Source organism: Manis javanica, chromosome 10 (genome assembly GCF_040802235.1).
Source record: "Manis javanica isolate MJ-LG chromosome 10, MJ_LKY, whole genome shotgun sequence".
NCBI classification, from domain to species: domain Eukaryota; kingdom Metazoa; phylum Chordata; class Mammalia; order Pholidota; family Manidae; genus Manis; species Manis javanica.
The window spans coordinates 12524936-12541185 of NC_133165.1; positions in this window are offsets into that span (position 1 = coordinate 12524936).

A 16250-nucleotide genomic window follows, 5' to 3' on the forward strand; every position below is an offset into this window, starting at 1 on the left:
ATATTGAAGATGTCATGTCATAAAAATAGCACTTCCAAAATGTTTCTAGATCCTGTTAAATATTCTATTCTTAAAAGAAACGAATGTGTAATTGTGTTTAAAATTAAACTTTCTTCCAAGTTGTATCATGTTATCTTCCAACTGTGTTTCTTAAAAGTAGAGTATTTTATTCATTTCTTTTCCATAAACATTTATTGTGTTATATATATGCTCATTGACTGAAAACTAAAATGAGTGAAATAAAACTTCTGATTCTTCATTCATTAATAATCCTCTAGTCCATGTTCTATTCAAGTTATTCAGTGTTGATGATCAGCCCCATTCTGAAGAACTTGATCTGTCAATTCAAAGGCTACTATAGCCACCTCTCTTCAGCTATTTCTTTACCTGATAAAAACTTTATGGAATATGCTGATCATAAATTTAAGTGGGAAAGCCACAGTTTTCATACACAGATTTATAGACAATTATGAAATTCTTCCATCAAGTAACTTTTTTACTTGAAAGTTAGAGATAAAACAATGTACAATGGTTTTGCACTACCTACACACACAAAAAAACAAAGAAACTCATTGTTTAGCATTGTTAATCCGGTTGTTAAACATTCATAGAATATTACTACTTGAAGTTTACCAAAGTGTTTTCCTGCTGATATTTTATGTTTATCTGTTTCAGCATAGAAGTAATAATCCTTTCACCATAGCTATCTTAATTTTCTCTTAGTCTAAAAATAAGACATATGGAGAAATCATTAAAAACTTTTATCAGCTTTCTCATCTTTGAAAAACTCTTAAAAATATTGTTTACTTTTTAATGAAAATACTAATGCTGTACATATAATTGATCAAACTTTAGAAGATACAAGAAACAAAAGCAAATGATGATATAACAATAATAATTTCTCTTACTGAAATAATTTCACAACACACGGGAAATAATCAGTAATAGTTTGTGTTATACATTTTGTTCTCTTTTCTTGCAATAATTTTGAATATAGTTAAGATTAGACTGTGTATGTCCTTTTTTATACTGCTTTTGTTTACTTAAGGTCCTTCCATTGAGCCATTCCATTATTTCTCTCATTTTAAATCAGAAGGAAATTTTTTTACTCGTTATATATATATATTTTTACTTGTGATACAATGAACCATAATAAATTATCAGTCAAGTGATAATAGCAGGGGTTATAAAATCAGATTCCTGCAATGTGAATCTGAACAAAGTAAGCTGTGTTACCTGGACAACTAATTCAACACCACTTAAGGTTTTACATCTATTAAAATGTGCAAAATAGCCCTACCCACTCAATATCAGTGTTTTGAAGAGCAGAATAAAAGTCATTCACAATCCTTAGCACATAGCAAATGCTTAATAAGTTCTAGCTTTGTCTTTTTCTCCTTCTCCTTTGTCATTTACTAATACTGCTATTACTATCACTACCAATTGCTATTACAAGTACCAATGCTAATACCATTTTCTAATACTAAATCTAATGCTGTATTTTAATGAGCAGAAAAATGAAGATCTTGTTTGGTATAATGACCCCTAGATTTATCCGTCTTGCCACAAATGGCAAGATTTCCTTCTTTTTCATGACTGAATGATATTCTGTCATGTGTATATACCAAAATTCTTTATCCATTTGTGCATAGATGGGCATTTAAATTGCTTCCATGTGTTGGATATTGTGAGTAATGATTCAGTGAACATAGGGGCTCATACATCTTTTTGATATCCTGACTTTATTCCTTTAGATATATTCCCAGAAATGGGATTACTGGATCATGTGATAATTCTATTTTGGAATTTCCTGAGGAACCTCCATATTGTTTTCCATATTTTTTGGATGCATTAATTTACATTCCCACCAGCAGTGTACAAGTGTTCTCATTTCTCAATATCCTTAACCAACACTTGTACACTGTTTTTTCTTTTCGATAACAGCCAATCCATTAGGTGAAAAGTGACATTTGTTACGGTTTTGATTTTCATTCCATGATGATTGGTGATGTTGGACACCTTTCCATACATTCATTTCATATATTCATTATTTTGCTTACAAATTATTTTACAAATTATTTCTGGTTTTTGTTTCTGATTTTTTTTTTTTCCTGTTGAATTGCAGGAGTTCCCCATATATTTGGGACTACAGGATATAAGAAATTTAAAATAGTGAAACTCATAGAAGGAGGGAATAGAATGGTAGTTACCAAAACCTGGGGGGAAGCAGAAATGGGGTGGTATTAGTCAATGGGTTCAAAGCTTCAGCTATTCAAGATAAATAAATTCCAGAGATTTGCTGTACAGCATATGACTGTACTTAACAATACTGTATTTGATTCTTCAAATGTTTTTAAGAGGATGGATTTTATGTAAATGTCCTTATCACAAATTAATAATAAAGTAGGCATGAGAAAACTTTTGGAAGTGAGGAATATGTTCACAGCATAAATTGTGGTGATGGTTTCACAGATATATATGTATCTCCAAATTCATCAAATTGTATACATTGAAAACATACAGCTTTTTATATGTCAATCATACCTCTATAAGGTTTTGAAAATAAATAAAAACCTCCATCGGAAAAAACAAGAAGCGTCAGGTTTGGGAGTCAGACAAACTTAGATACAATCTTTAGTAGACGTTTACAACTGTGTGCATTGGGAAAAATACATAATGTCTCTGAATCCCAGACTTCTCATTTCTAAACATGTGGATAATGATACAGCTACAAAGCTGTCATTTTTGATGTATGTTACTATGGCTCGCAAAAACCCTGGCACTTAACAGCCATTGGGTAATTATCAGTCCTTGTTTCCTTTCCCAATGTTTCCTTGTGTAACTCAATTATTGGATCTAATATTTTTTCCAAATTTACATAATGATCATAAATACAGTCCATAGTTTATGTTTACCATTTAGTGAGAAAAATGCGTAAGTCTAAGTATTTAGAACAGTAAGAGAAAGAAAAGGAGGAAACACTGAAAATGTTGCTGATGTTGTGAGATGATTTTTAGCCTTCCTATTACAAAAATCTGTTTCAATAGCTGGAACAGGGCAATGAAAGTATTTATGTTTAACTTAGTTTATTGCAGTTTTAGTCCATATTTTCTCTTAAGAAAATGTGTTATGGATTTATGATATGGGAATCTCTGATTATGTTAGCTGCACAGGATTGACCTTTGGGTAGAGTTGCAGTAGTTTTATTTCAAAATAAATCCCTAAAGAGATGTTAGTTGTTAACTTGAAAAGTGCATTCTTTGTCCAGAGGATTACAGATGGCTCCTTCAAGAGTTTTAATGATTTTTCATTATTATAATACTAAACTAGACCAATAACTATGGCCCTTTGACACTTAAATACAACTGATTTCAAGAGTGCACTTTTTAAATGAATACATTTATAATTATAATGAAGGTGCTGGAAATCACATAGGTATTTGCAGAAATCTGGAGGCAAGGGTGGTAAGAAAACTCTAACCACCTATTCAAGTAAAAGCTATTAGCTATGTTGGAAAAGCACCTCTTGCATAGGACTTGTAAATGAGATTCTCCTTTCTGAAATGTCGTTTTCATATTTGATGGGCTTTAGACCAATGCAGTGACATTCAATATGGGGATCCAGAGATCACTAATTCTCCAGTTCATGTCAATATGAATTACATCATTTTGTTTGAATGCCATTGTACATTTTTCTATGTAATTAAATATATATTTAGTCCACTAACTTACCATTTCAAACATGACTATATTTTTACTGTATAAGCTCCTTATTTTCCTCTGCAAAGCAATGAAATATATGCTGTTACAGACATTACAATATTTCTGAGTAGTCCCTGTATTTTAGTACTTTAGATATCAATGACATAATGTGAGACATGTTTTAAAATTTTGGCATAGGAAAACTAATACCTTAAGAGAGAAGAAAAAGTAGAGTTAATGGAAAGTTATTTAAAATTGAAAAGACATTCTTTTTTTTTTGTTTTTTTTTGTTTTGTTTTTTGAGAGGACATCTCTTACATTTATTGTTCAGATGGTTGTTAACAACAATAAAATTCTGTACAGGGGACTCAATGAACAATCATTAATCAACCCCAAGCCTAATTCTCAACAGTCTCCAATCTTCTGAAGCATAACAAACAAGTTCTTACATGGTGAACAAGTTCTTACATAGTGAAAAATTCTTACATGGTGAACAGTACAAGGGCAGTCATCACAGAAACTTTCGGTTTTGATCACGCATTATGAACTATAAACAATCAGGTCAAATATGAATATTCGTTTGATTTTTATACTTGATTTATATGTGAATCCCACATTTCTCCCTTATTATTATTATTATTTTTTAATAAAATGCTGAAGTGGTAGGTAGATACAAGATAAAGGTAGAAAACATAGTTTAGTGCTGTAAGAGGGCAAATGTAGATGATCAGGTGTGTGCCTGTAGACTATGTGTTAATCCTAGCTAGACAAGGGCAACAAAACATCCACGGATGCAGAAGATTTCTCTCAAAACAGGGCAGGGGGTGGGAAGGTTCTAAGCCTCCCCTCTGTTAGTCCCCAGTTTCTCTCCTGATAGCCCCCCTGAGGCTGTGCTTGTCTTAGGTTGTTCCTCCCTTGAGGAATCTTACCTGTCTCTGGCTAACCAGTCATCTTGCGGGGCCATACAGGGAAATGTAAAGTTGGTAAGAGAGAGACGCAATATTATTTGAAAAGGTTAGCTTTTTACTTCTTTACAGATTTATGCCCTGTGGCTTCTATGCCCAGCATTTGTCTTGAGGTATCTTTACCACTTGGAAGAATTATGATACTTGGTAATTTTGATATGAGGCACAAATTCTACTTAAGGGTTATAATTAGGAAGGAAGAAGAAAAGCTATAGAAGTAGCAGACAGAAGAAAACATGGGAAGATTGATTATTTCTTTGACATATCTTCTTGTAGTGTAACATAAGCATGTATAGGTTTTAAACTACTAATTAAATTGTATACACACATTAACATAATAGGAATACAGCTACATAACCAAAGCAGACCTACAATTACCAGCCATATCCAGTGAAACCAAGAAAACCAGTTAGGCATTGTAGGCATTTGTGAAAACTTATCAATGATATGATGGATATTGTCTAACTGAATTTAAATAATTTGAGAAAAATCAGACAAATTAAAACAACACATTCCTGAGAACTGTTCACATCCCCTATGTTCTTTCAACAGTAGATAGTCTATAGTTGCAAGATTTTGAAGCACTGCAACTTGCACTTCTCCTAATTCTTGGTTGAGTTTCAACAGTATAGATCCAGTCAAATTTGTTGTTTTATTGTATGCACAGGCCAGTTTAGATATCTCCTTCTTCATTCCAATGGCAAGTCCAGGAACTGGTGGGATGAATGCAGCTACGACTGCAACAGCACCAGGATCTTTGTTGAAGTTTTTTTATGATCATCTTCTGGAATGACTCTTTCAGAGAATGTTGATGTTGGAAGCTCTTCTTCATATTTTATCTTAATTCATTTTCTGTGTAGCCAAATTAGGCTTTGATCCTCTGTATAAACACAAACAAATCCTTTGCCCACACTTTGATATTCCCTTTATACCATTGTGAAGAACTTATTGGAGATCACCACACAGGAACTGTGTTTTTTTTTTTTTTTGAAAAGACATTCTTAAAGAGGGAAAATGATGTAATTAAGGCATAAGCTGATAAGCAAAAATGATATATTAGTTTTTCTCAATTGTTTGGTGTAATGTTCAGAGTTATTAAGAAATATTTGCTCATGTAAAATGGAAGCCTCAAAAAATGACTGCTTGAAATCCCTCAGTATAATAGGACTAGTTATATAATGAGAAGATGAACAAGGTATTTGGGAGTTGGGAAATATTTATTTTACAATTGAGGAAGAAAACCTATTTACCCAGGAGGCAGTTTGGTGAATCTGTCATTTCTAAGAAAGCCGAAAATAATCTTAGAACGTGAAGCAAATAGAAGAGACTTGATTGCATGGTTAATAAAACTGGAACCTTTTGAGAACTATTGCATTACATTCCTGTGTTGCTGAGCTAGTCATTTCCAGTTTCTGATATTCAGATTCCCAGTGCCCTTTATGTACAGAGTTTCTCCGCCTTGACACCAGGGACATTTTGCACTGGATAATTCTTTGTAAAAAAGGAGTGTCATGTGCGCTGTAGCCATTTAACAGGACCTGTAGCCTCTATTCACCAGATGCTAAACCACCGTCCACCCTGAAGACGACAGTCAAAAATGTCTTTGATATTCCCCAGGACAACAACGTTGCCCCAGCTGAGAAGTTTTCAATCTATAGCGAGAACATAAAGTATCGTTTTTCCATTATTTTAGGGCACTTCAGTTTTCTCCAGTTTTTGGCTATTATGAATCAAGCTGTACGGATCTGTTTACAAGTCAATGTGTAAAGTGTTTACTTCTCCCAGATAATACCTCGGAAAATTACAAAGGGATAGTTCGTCTGGCACACTGGTGTCTGGTGAGGGCTCCTCATTCTTATGTGGTGTGTGTAGTTCACTGCTAAATGGTCTCTTTTTTGGAAACTCAGGACATCTTTGGATTTGGCTTTTTTTCAATTGCTTCTAAGTTTCTCTTAGAAATGGGAGTCATTTCTGTTGCGGTTCGTCCAGGCTAGGCTGGGGGAAAGACAGTGGGTTTTCTTAGATCCCTTCATGTCCCACTCAGGAAAAGGGAATATTCCTGTTTCTACTTTGGAATGAAACATAAGAGCTTCACTCGGCTCTTCAGGCCCTTTCCACCTACAGTTATTTCTGGTATCTCGCAGTCTCCACTGTTTCGATCTGGGAAGCAAAACACAAAACAAATCCTCTCGACTCACAAGCAGCAAATGTGTCTGAGGTTCTTTTGTTGGCCCACTGCACCAGGGCCTTTTTCAGGGACCATTTGCTGAGCCCAGAGCACAGTTATCAACACTAGCTCTTCTCACGCCCCTATCCTGACTTCTTCTCACGTCAGGAACTTTAGGAAGCGTCACAACAGATACATCAATCTCTGATCCAGGGATTAAGAGTACAATCAAAAGGCCCCTGTTGTGATCACTGCTTCTTTTCACCCACAACCCTAGAGAGTGGATGTTGGGAAGCACCAGAGGAGGGCCTCGTATCATCATGAACTTGACTGCCAAGAGCAATCGACAGCCAAGGCCCGAGGAAAATGATCCACAGGCTGCTTTCCTGTTCCAAGACTCGCACAAGGGCATCTAGTTGTCGGGAAAAAAAAAAAAATTCGTATCCAGGACTCTGGTGTCAAGGGAATCCCGATAACATATATTGTTTTATCTTTCCAGTTTCTCTAAACAGGAGGAAGGAGGAATATACTAGAAACAATTCAGACACTGACTAACTGAGAAAGATTTACTGTTTAGCTAGTGAGGGATAAGTGCTAGACCTCTCAGACAGAGTTCAGTGCACGCAGGAGCATTTGAGGGTTGCAGGGTGTTCTGAGAAGGAAAGGCCATTTGCCAACAGGCAGCATGATACTGTGAGCTTTTATGGTAAAATGACAAAAGACATTTTAGAAGAAAGTGGTATGAATTTCTACAGCACACATGGGGGAACAATCACTGTTATGTCTAATTTTGTATTTGAAATATAGTTTTATTTGTCTTAAAATTTCCACCTATTATATAAGTTTTAGGTCCCACAAAATCTGCTTCTCTCCTGCCTTGTACACATCCCCATAGGGACGTTGAAATAAATAATTGCCTGGAATCTAGGAAATATGTACAGGCTTGTGATACATAATTTAGGAATTGTCAGTATATAGAAGGAATTTAAAGCCCTGAGTCTGTATAGTGCTACCAAGGGAGTAAGTATAGGTAGAAAAGAGGTCCATAGAATGATCCTTAAGGCACACCCAAAATTTAGAGGCCCTGAAGAATCTGATGATAGAATCACTGCAAAAAGAACCAGAAAGGATACTGAGAAACACCACCACCACCACAAACAAAAAGCAATGAGATTAAGGAATGTGCTAGTTCAGATGCCAACCGAAGATAAATATTTCTAAGATGAAGTGATCAACCATGCCACATGATGACTAATACCCTTAACATCAAAGACAAGTATAATAACAATAAAAACATAAAGAACTGCTAACTCATAACACCTTTCTTTATGCCAACAGTGTTCTAAGCACTTTAGGTCTTTTAAAACTCAACTGTCCCTCACATCAATTCAATGAGGCAAATATTAGTATATTTACAATTTTTGCAAATGAGAACTCTAAGACCCACAATGGTTAAGGGACATGTCCAAGATCACACAGCTAGTAAGTAGAAGGGTCTTGTGTCCTTTGCACCTATATCACCTGGGTCTAGAATCTTTAATAAGCTTAACCACTCTTTCGTATTTCTTTGTCATTATTTAAGAACAAGTAATAACATTTTTATATTCTTTCTATGAATTTTGCCAATGATTATTTCTAACTTACATGCATTCAATTGTCTGTGGAATCTGCTTATTTAGTACAATTATGGGTAATTTATTTCCCTCTCACAAATTAGTAACTTATATGAACTCATAAAGGGACTTCAGCATGTGTGTTTTTGAATCCAAGACTTTCATTATGGTCCTCTATCTGCATTTTTTCGTCTAATTGTCAAACACTGGCATACCACTAAAATGTAAGAAAGGACAGAAATTGAGCTGTTGGTGAAAGATTCAGTGCACCTGTTTCTCATTAAGAAATGGCAGCGGCTGCTAAATCCCTCTTCTGTGTATCTGCACAGAGGCTCCTGAGACCATGCTGTCTATTTATACGCTGACTTACTCCAGAACTAGTCAGGCAGGGAGGGTGTTCATCCCTGTTGCATGAGATTCTCCACGCGGGTAGTCACACCCTCCAGCAAAGCCCAAACCGTAATTGAGATTTGCTGGCAAATTCCAAGTGTGGAGAATTGAACCCTGAGAAAACCTGCAGGAAAGGCTTTGCATGGATTTCATCTGTGCCTAATTAGCCATAAAACTTAAGAGAAGGTAGTAAATGTTCAGTGTTTTGAGATAGATTCCCCTTCTTTAGGGGACAAAAAGGGCGGAGAGGGAGCAGATGTCTTATTTTTTTTCTTTGAAGGTGAAAGGAAATCTTTACTCTTTATTCCACTTCAGATGTCCATGACTAAACAGGGGTGGACATGTCGAAGATAGGTGGAATTTATGTTTTGCTGTGAGTTTTATTTCAGTGTAACAAAGCTGATTGTCTTCAGCTTATAAGAACAGGCACAGAGAGAAGGAGAATCAGACACTCTAAAATTATTCTGTGGAAACTGTGTGATGCAATGTGAGACAGTGTCACTGATACCTGTAGTGTAATCTGCATTTATCAACAGTTTGCTGCTTGTCACAAATCCAGAAAACAAATACATCTGGATGTACTGAGATGCCCTGAGGAAGAATTGCATTTGACCACCTACCTTGGTCTTCTGTGAACAATTTTAACTGAAATAAAAGAACTGCAGGGATATTTGAACTAAAGGTCACATTGGATTGATAAAAGAGAGTGTCAAAAACCTATTTCTTTAGATGGAGCCAAGATGGCGGCGTGAGTAGAGCAGTGGAAATCTCCTCCCAAAAACACATAGAGCTATGAAAATATAACAAAGAAAAATCTTCCTAAAATAGAGACCACAGGACACAGGACAACATCCAGACCACATCCACACCTGCAAGAACCCAGCGCCTTGTGAAGGGGGTAAGATACAAGCCCCAGCCCGGCGGGACCCGAGCGCCCCTCCCCCCGGCTCCCGGCGGGTGGAGAGAAACCGGAGCAGTTTTTTTTTTTTGGCGAGCGCTTTTTGGAAGCCTTAGAGGGACGGGCCCCCGTTGCTGGGGAGGCAGGGTGGCGGGACCGGTGAGGAGGTGCCTGGCAACGGCGCCGGAGGACAAAGAATATCCCGCGTTTCTCCCTGCGAGACCTGGGGGCGGGTGCCTGAGACCGGTGCCTGAGGACGGAGGAGGTCGCGCGTTTTTCCCCTTTTTTTTTTTTTTCTCTTTTTGGCAAGCGCTTTTTGGAAGCCTTGAAGGGACGGGGACCCCAGTGCTAGGGAGGCACGGTGGCGGGACTGGTGAGCGGGTGGCTGGGACCGGCGCCTGAGGACAAAGAATATCCCCCGTTTTTCCCTGCGGGACCGGTGGGCGGGTGCCTGAGACCGGCACTTGAGGACAGAGGAAATCGCGCGTTTTTCCCCTTTTTTTTTCTCTTTTCTGCGAGTGCTTTTTGGAAGCCTAAAAGGGACAGGGACCCTGGTGCTAGGGAGGCAGGGCGGCGGGACTGGTGAGCGGGTGCCTGGGACCGGCACCTGAGGACAAAGAATATCCCGCATTTTTCCCTGTGGGACCGGTGGGTGGGTGCCTGAGACCAGCACCTGAGGACGGAAGAAATCGCGCGTTTTTCCCCTTTTTTTTCTCTCTTTTTGCCAAGTGCTTTTTGGAAGCCTTGAAGGGACAGGGACCCCGGTGCTAGGGAGGCAGGGCGGCGGGACTGGTGAGCGGGTGCGTGGGACCAGTGCCTGAGGACCAAGAATATTGAGCGTTCCTTCCCTGCGGGACCGGTGGGTGGGTGCTTTTTGGAAGCCTTGAAAGGACAGGGACCCTGGTGCTAGGGAGACAGGGCAGCAGGACCAGTGCGCGGGTGCCTGGGACCGGCACCTGAGGAAAAAAAAAAAAAATCGCGTGTTTTTTCTTTTTTTTTTCCTTTCTGTTCCCTCTCTCATTGTTGCTGTTGTTGTTTTGGTTTGGAGAGTGCTTTTTGGAAATCTTAAAGGGGCAGGACAGGTCACTTAGACCAGAAGCAGGGAATCTGGGGATCTCTGGGCACTCTAACCCCCTGGGCAGCAGGGAGCACAGAGGCCCCTTACGGAGATAAATAGTCTCCTGGCTGCTCCCCCTCTAACGGGGCTCCACCATTTTGGAGGAACAGCCCCAGCCAGGCCAAGCCCATAGCAACAGTGGAGATAAACCCCAAAGCAACTGGGCAGGAAGCAGAAGCCCTGTCTGCGCACAGCTGCCCAGCACAAGCCACTAGAGGTCGCTATTCTCCCAGGAAAAGGCTACAAACCAACAAGAAGGGAAGCTCTTCCAGCGGTCACTTGTACCAGCTCTGCAGACTATCTCTATCACCATGAAAAGGCAAAACTACAGGCAGACAAAGATCACAGAGACAACACCTGAGAAGGAGACAGACCTAACTAGTCCTCCTGAAAAAGAATTCAAAATAAAAATCATGAACATGCTGACAGAGATGCAGAAAAAAATGCAAGAGCAATGGGATGAGATGCAGAGAAAAATGCAAGAGCAGTGGGATGCAAGAGCAGTGGGATGAAGTCCGGAAGGAGATCACAGATGTCAGGAAAGAGATCACAGAAGTGAAACAATCCCTGGAAGGATTTATAAGCAGAATGGATAAGATGCAAGAGGCCATTGAAGGAATAGAAGCCAGAGAACAGGAACGTATAGAAGCTGACATAGAGAGAGATAAAAGGATCTCCAGGAATGAAACAACACTAAGAGAAATATGTGACCAATACAAAAGGAAAAACATTCGTATTATAGGGATACCAGAAGAGGAAGAAAGAGGAAAAGGGATAGAAAGTGTCTTTGAAGAAATAATTGCTGAAAACTTCCCCAAACTGGGGGAGGAAATAATCGAACAGACCATGGAATTATACAGAACCCCCAACAGAAAGGATCCAAGGAGGACAACACCAAGACACATAATAATTACAATGGCAAGGATCAAGGACAAGGAAAGAGTTTTAAAGGCAGCTAGAGAGAAAAAGGTCACCTATAAAGGAAAACCAATCAGGCTAACATCAGACTTCTCAACAGAAACCCTACAGGCCAGAAGAGAATGGCATGATATACTTAATGCAATGAAACAGAAGGGCCTTGAACCAAGGATACTGTATCCAGCACGACTATCATTTAAATATGATGGTGGGATCAAACAATTCCCAGACAAGCAAAAGCTGAGGGAATTTGCTTCCCACAAACCACCTCTACAGGGCATCCTACAGGGACTGCTCTAGATGGGAGCACCCCTAAAAAGAGCACAGAACAAAACACACAACATATGAAGAATGGAGGAGGAGGAATAAGAAGGGAGAGAAGAAAAGACTCTCCAGACAGTGTATATAACAGCTCAATAAGCGAGCTAAGTTAGGCAGTAAGATACTAAAGAAGCTAACCTTGAACCTTTGGTAACCACGAATCTAAAGCCTGCAATGGCAATAAGTACATATCTTTCAATAGTCACCCTAAATGTAAATGGACTTAATGCACCAATCAAAAGACATAGAGTAATAGAATGGATAAAAAAGCAAGACCCATCTATATGCTGCTTACAAGAAACTCACCTTAAACCCAAAGATAAGCATAGACTAAAAGTCAAGGGATGGAAAAACATATTTCAGGCAAACAACAGTGAGAAGAAAGCAGGGGTTGCAGTACTAATATCAGACAAAATAGACTTCAAAACAAAGAAAGTAACAAGAGATAAAGAAGGCCACTACATAATGATAAAGGGCTTAGTCCAACAAGAGGATATAACCATTCTAAATATATATGCACCCAATACAGGAGCACCAGCATATGTGAAGCAAATACTAACAGAACTAAAGAGGGAAATAGACTGCAATGCATTCATTGTAGGAGACTTCAACACACCACTCACCCCAAAGGATAGATCCACCGGGCAGAAAATAAGTAAAGACACACAGGCACTGAACAACACACTAGAACAGATGGACCTAATAGACATCTATAGAACTTTACATCCAAAAGCAACAGGATATACATTCTTCTCAAGTGCACATGGAACATTCTCCAGAATAGACCACATACTAGCTCACAAAAAGAGCCTCAGTAAATTCCACAATATTGAAATTCTACCAACCAATTTTTCAGACCACAAAGGTATGAAAGTAGAAATAAATTCTACAAAGAAAACAAAAAGGCTCACAAACACATGGAGGCTTAACAACATGCTACTAAATAATCAATGGATCAATGAACAAATCAAAATAGAGATCAAGGAATATATAGAAACAAATGACAACAACAACACTAAGCCCCAACTTCTGTGGGATGCAGCGAAAGCAGTCTTAAGAGGAAAGTATATAGCAATCCAGGCACACTTGAAGAAGGAAGAACAATCCCAAATGAATAGTCTAACATCACAATTATTAAAACTGGAAAAAGAAGAACAAATGAGGCCTAAAGTCAGCAGAAGGAGGGACATAATAAAGATCAGAGAAGAAATAAACAAAATTGAGAAGAATAAAACAATAGCAAAAATCAACGAAACCAAGAGCTGGTTCTTTGAGAAAATAAACAAAATAGATAAGCCTCTAGCCCAACTTATTAAGAGAAAAAGAGAGTCAACACAAATCAACATAATCAGAAATGAGAATGGAAAAATCACGACAGACTCCACAGAAATACAAAGAATTATTAAAGACTACTATGAAAACCTATATGCCAACAAGCTGGAAAACCTAGAAGAAATGGACAACTTCCTAGAAAAATACAACCTCCCAAGACTGACCAAGGAAGAAACACAAAAGTTAAACAAACCAATTACAAGCAAAGAAATTGAAACAGTAATCAAAAAACTACCCAAGAACAAAACCCCGGGGCCGGACGGATTTACCTCGGAATTTTATCAGACACACAGAGAAGACATAATACCCATTCTCCTTAAAGTGTTCCACAAAATAGAAGAAGAGGGAATACTCCCAAACTCATTCTATGAAGCCAACATCACCCTAATACCAAAACCAGGCAAAGACCCCACCAAAAAAGAAAATTACAGACCAATATCCCTGATGAACGTAGATGCAAAAATACTCAATAAAATATTAGCAAACAGAATTCAACAGTATATCAAAAGGATCATACACCATGACCAAGTGGGGTTCATCCCAGGGATGCAAGGATGGTACAACATTCGAAAATCCATCAACATCATCCACCACATCAACAAAAAGAAAGACAAAAACCACATGATCATCTCCATAGATGCTGAAAAAGCATTTGACAAAATTCAACATCCATTCATGATAAAAACTCTCAGCAAAATGGGAATAGAGGGCAAGTACCTCAACATAATAAAGGCCATATATGATAAACCCACAGCCAGCATTATACTGAACAGCGAGAAACTGAAAGCATTTCCACTGAGATCGGGAACCAGACAGGGATGCCCACTCTCCCCACTGTTATTTAACATAGTACTGGAGGTCCTAGCCACGGCAATCAGACAAAACAAAGAAATACAAGGAATCCAGATTGGTAAAGAAGAAGTTAAACTGTCACTATTTGCAGATGATATGATACTGTACATAAAAAACCCTAAAGACTCCACTCCAAAACTACTAGAACTGATATCGGAATACAGCAAAGTTGCAGGATACAAAATCAACACACAGAAATCTGTAGCTTTCCTATACACTAACAACGAATCAATAGAAAGAGAAATCAGGAAAACAATTCCATTCACCATTGCATCAAAAAGAATAAAATACCTAGGAATAAACCTAACCAAGGAAGTGAAAGACTTATACTCTGAAAACTACAAGTCACTCTTAAGAGAAATTAAAGGGGACACTAATAAATGGAAACTCATCCCATGCTCATGGCTAGGAAGAATTAATATCGTCAAAATGGCCATCCTGCCGAAAGCAATATACAAATTTGATGCAATCCCTCTCAAATTACCAGCAACATTCTTCAATGAATTGGAACAAATAATTCAAAAATTCATATGGAAACACCAAAGACCCCGAATAGCCAAAGCAATCCTGAAAAAGAAGAATAAAGTAGGGGGGATCTCACTCCCCAACTTCAAGCTCTACTACAAAGCCATAGTAATCAAGACAATTTGGTACTGGCACAAGAACAGAGCCACAGACCAGTGGAACAGATTAGAGACCCCAGAAATTAACCCAAACATATATGGTCAATTAATATTTGATAAAGGAGCCATGGACATACAATGGCAAAATGACAGTCTCTTCAACAGATGGTGCTGGCAAAACTGGACAGCTACATGTAGGAGAATGAAACTGGACCATTGTCTAACCCCATATACAAAGGTAAACTCAAAATGGATCAAAGACCTGAATGTAAGTCACGAAACCATTAAACTCTTGGAAAAAAACATAGGCAAAAACCTCTTAGACATAAACATGAGTGATCTCTTCTTGAACATATCTCCCCGGGCAAGGAAAACAACAGCAAAAATGAGCAAGTGGGACTACATTAAGCTGAAAAGCTTCTGTACAGCGAAAGACACCATCAATAGAACAAAAAGGAACCCTACAGTATGGGAGAATATATTTGAAAATGACAGATCTGATAAAGGCTTGACGTCCAGAATATATAAAGAGCTCACACGCCTCAACAAACAAAAAACAAATAACCCAATTAAAAAATGGGCAGAGGAACTGAACAGACAGTTCTCCAAAAAAGAAATACAGATGGCCAAGAGACACATGAAAAGATGCTCCACATCGCTAATTATCAGAGAAATGCAAATTAAAACTACAATGAGGTATCACCTCACACCAGTAAGGATAGCTGCCATCCAAAAGACAAAGAACAACAAATGTTGGCGAGGCTGTGGAGAAAGGGGAACCCTCCTACACTGCTGGTGGGAATGTAAATTAGTTCAACCATTGTGGAAAGCAGTATGGAGGTGCATCAAAATGCTCAAAACAGACCTACCATTTGACCCAGGAATTCCACTCCTAGGAATTTACCCTAAGAACGCAGCAATCAAGTTTGAGAAAGACAGATGCACTCCTATGTTTATCGCAGCACTATTTACAATAGCCAAGAATTGGAAGCAACCTAAATGTCCATCTGTAGATGAATGGATAAAGAAGATGTGGTACATATACACAATGGAATACTACTCAGCCATAAGAAGTGGAAAAATCCAACCATTTGCAGCAACATGGATGGAGCTGGAGACTATTATGCTCAGTGAAATAAGCCAAGCGGAGAAAGAGAAATACCAAATGATTTCACTCATCTGAGGAGTATAGGAACAAAGGAAAAACTGAAGGAACAAAACAGCAGCAGAATTACAGAACCCAAAAATGGACTAACAGGTACCAAAGGGAAAGGAACTGGGGAGGATGGGTGGGCAGGGAGGGATAAGGGGGGGGAAGAAGAAGGGGGGTATTAAGATTAGCATGCATGGGGG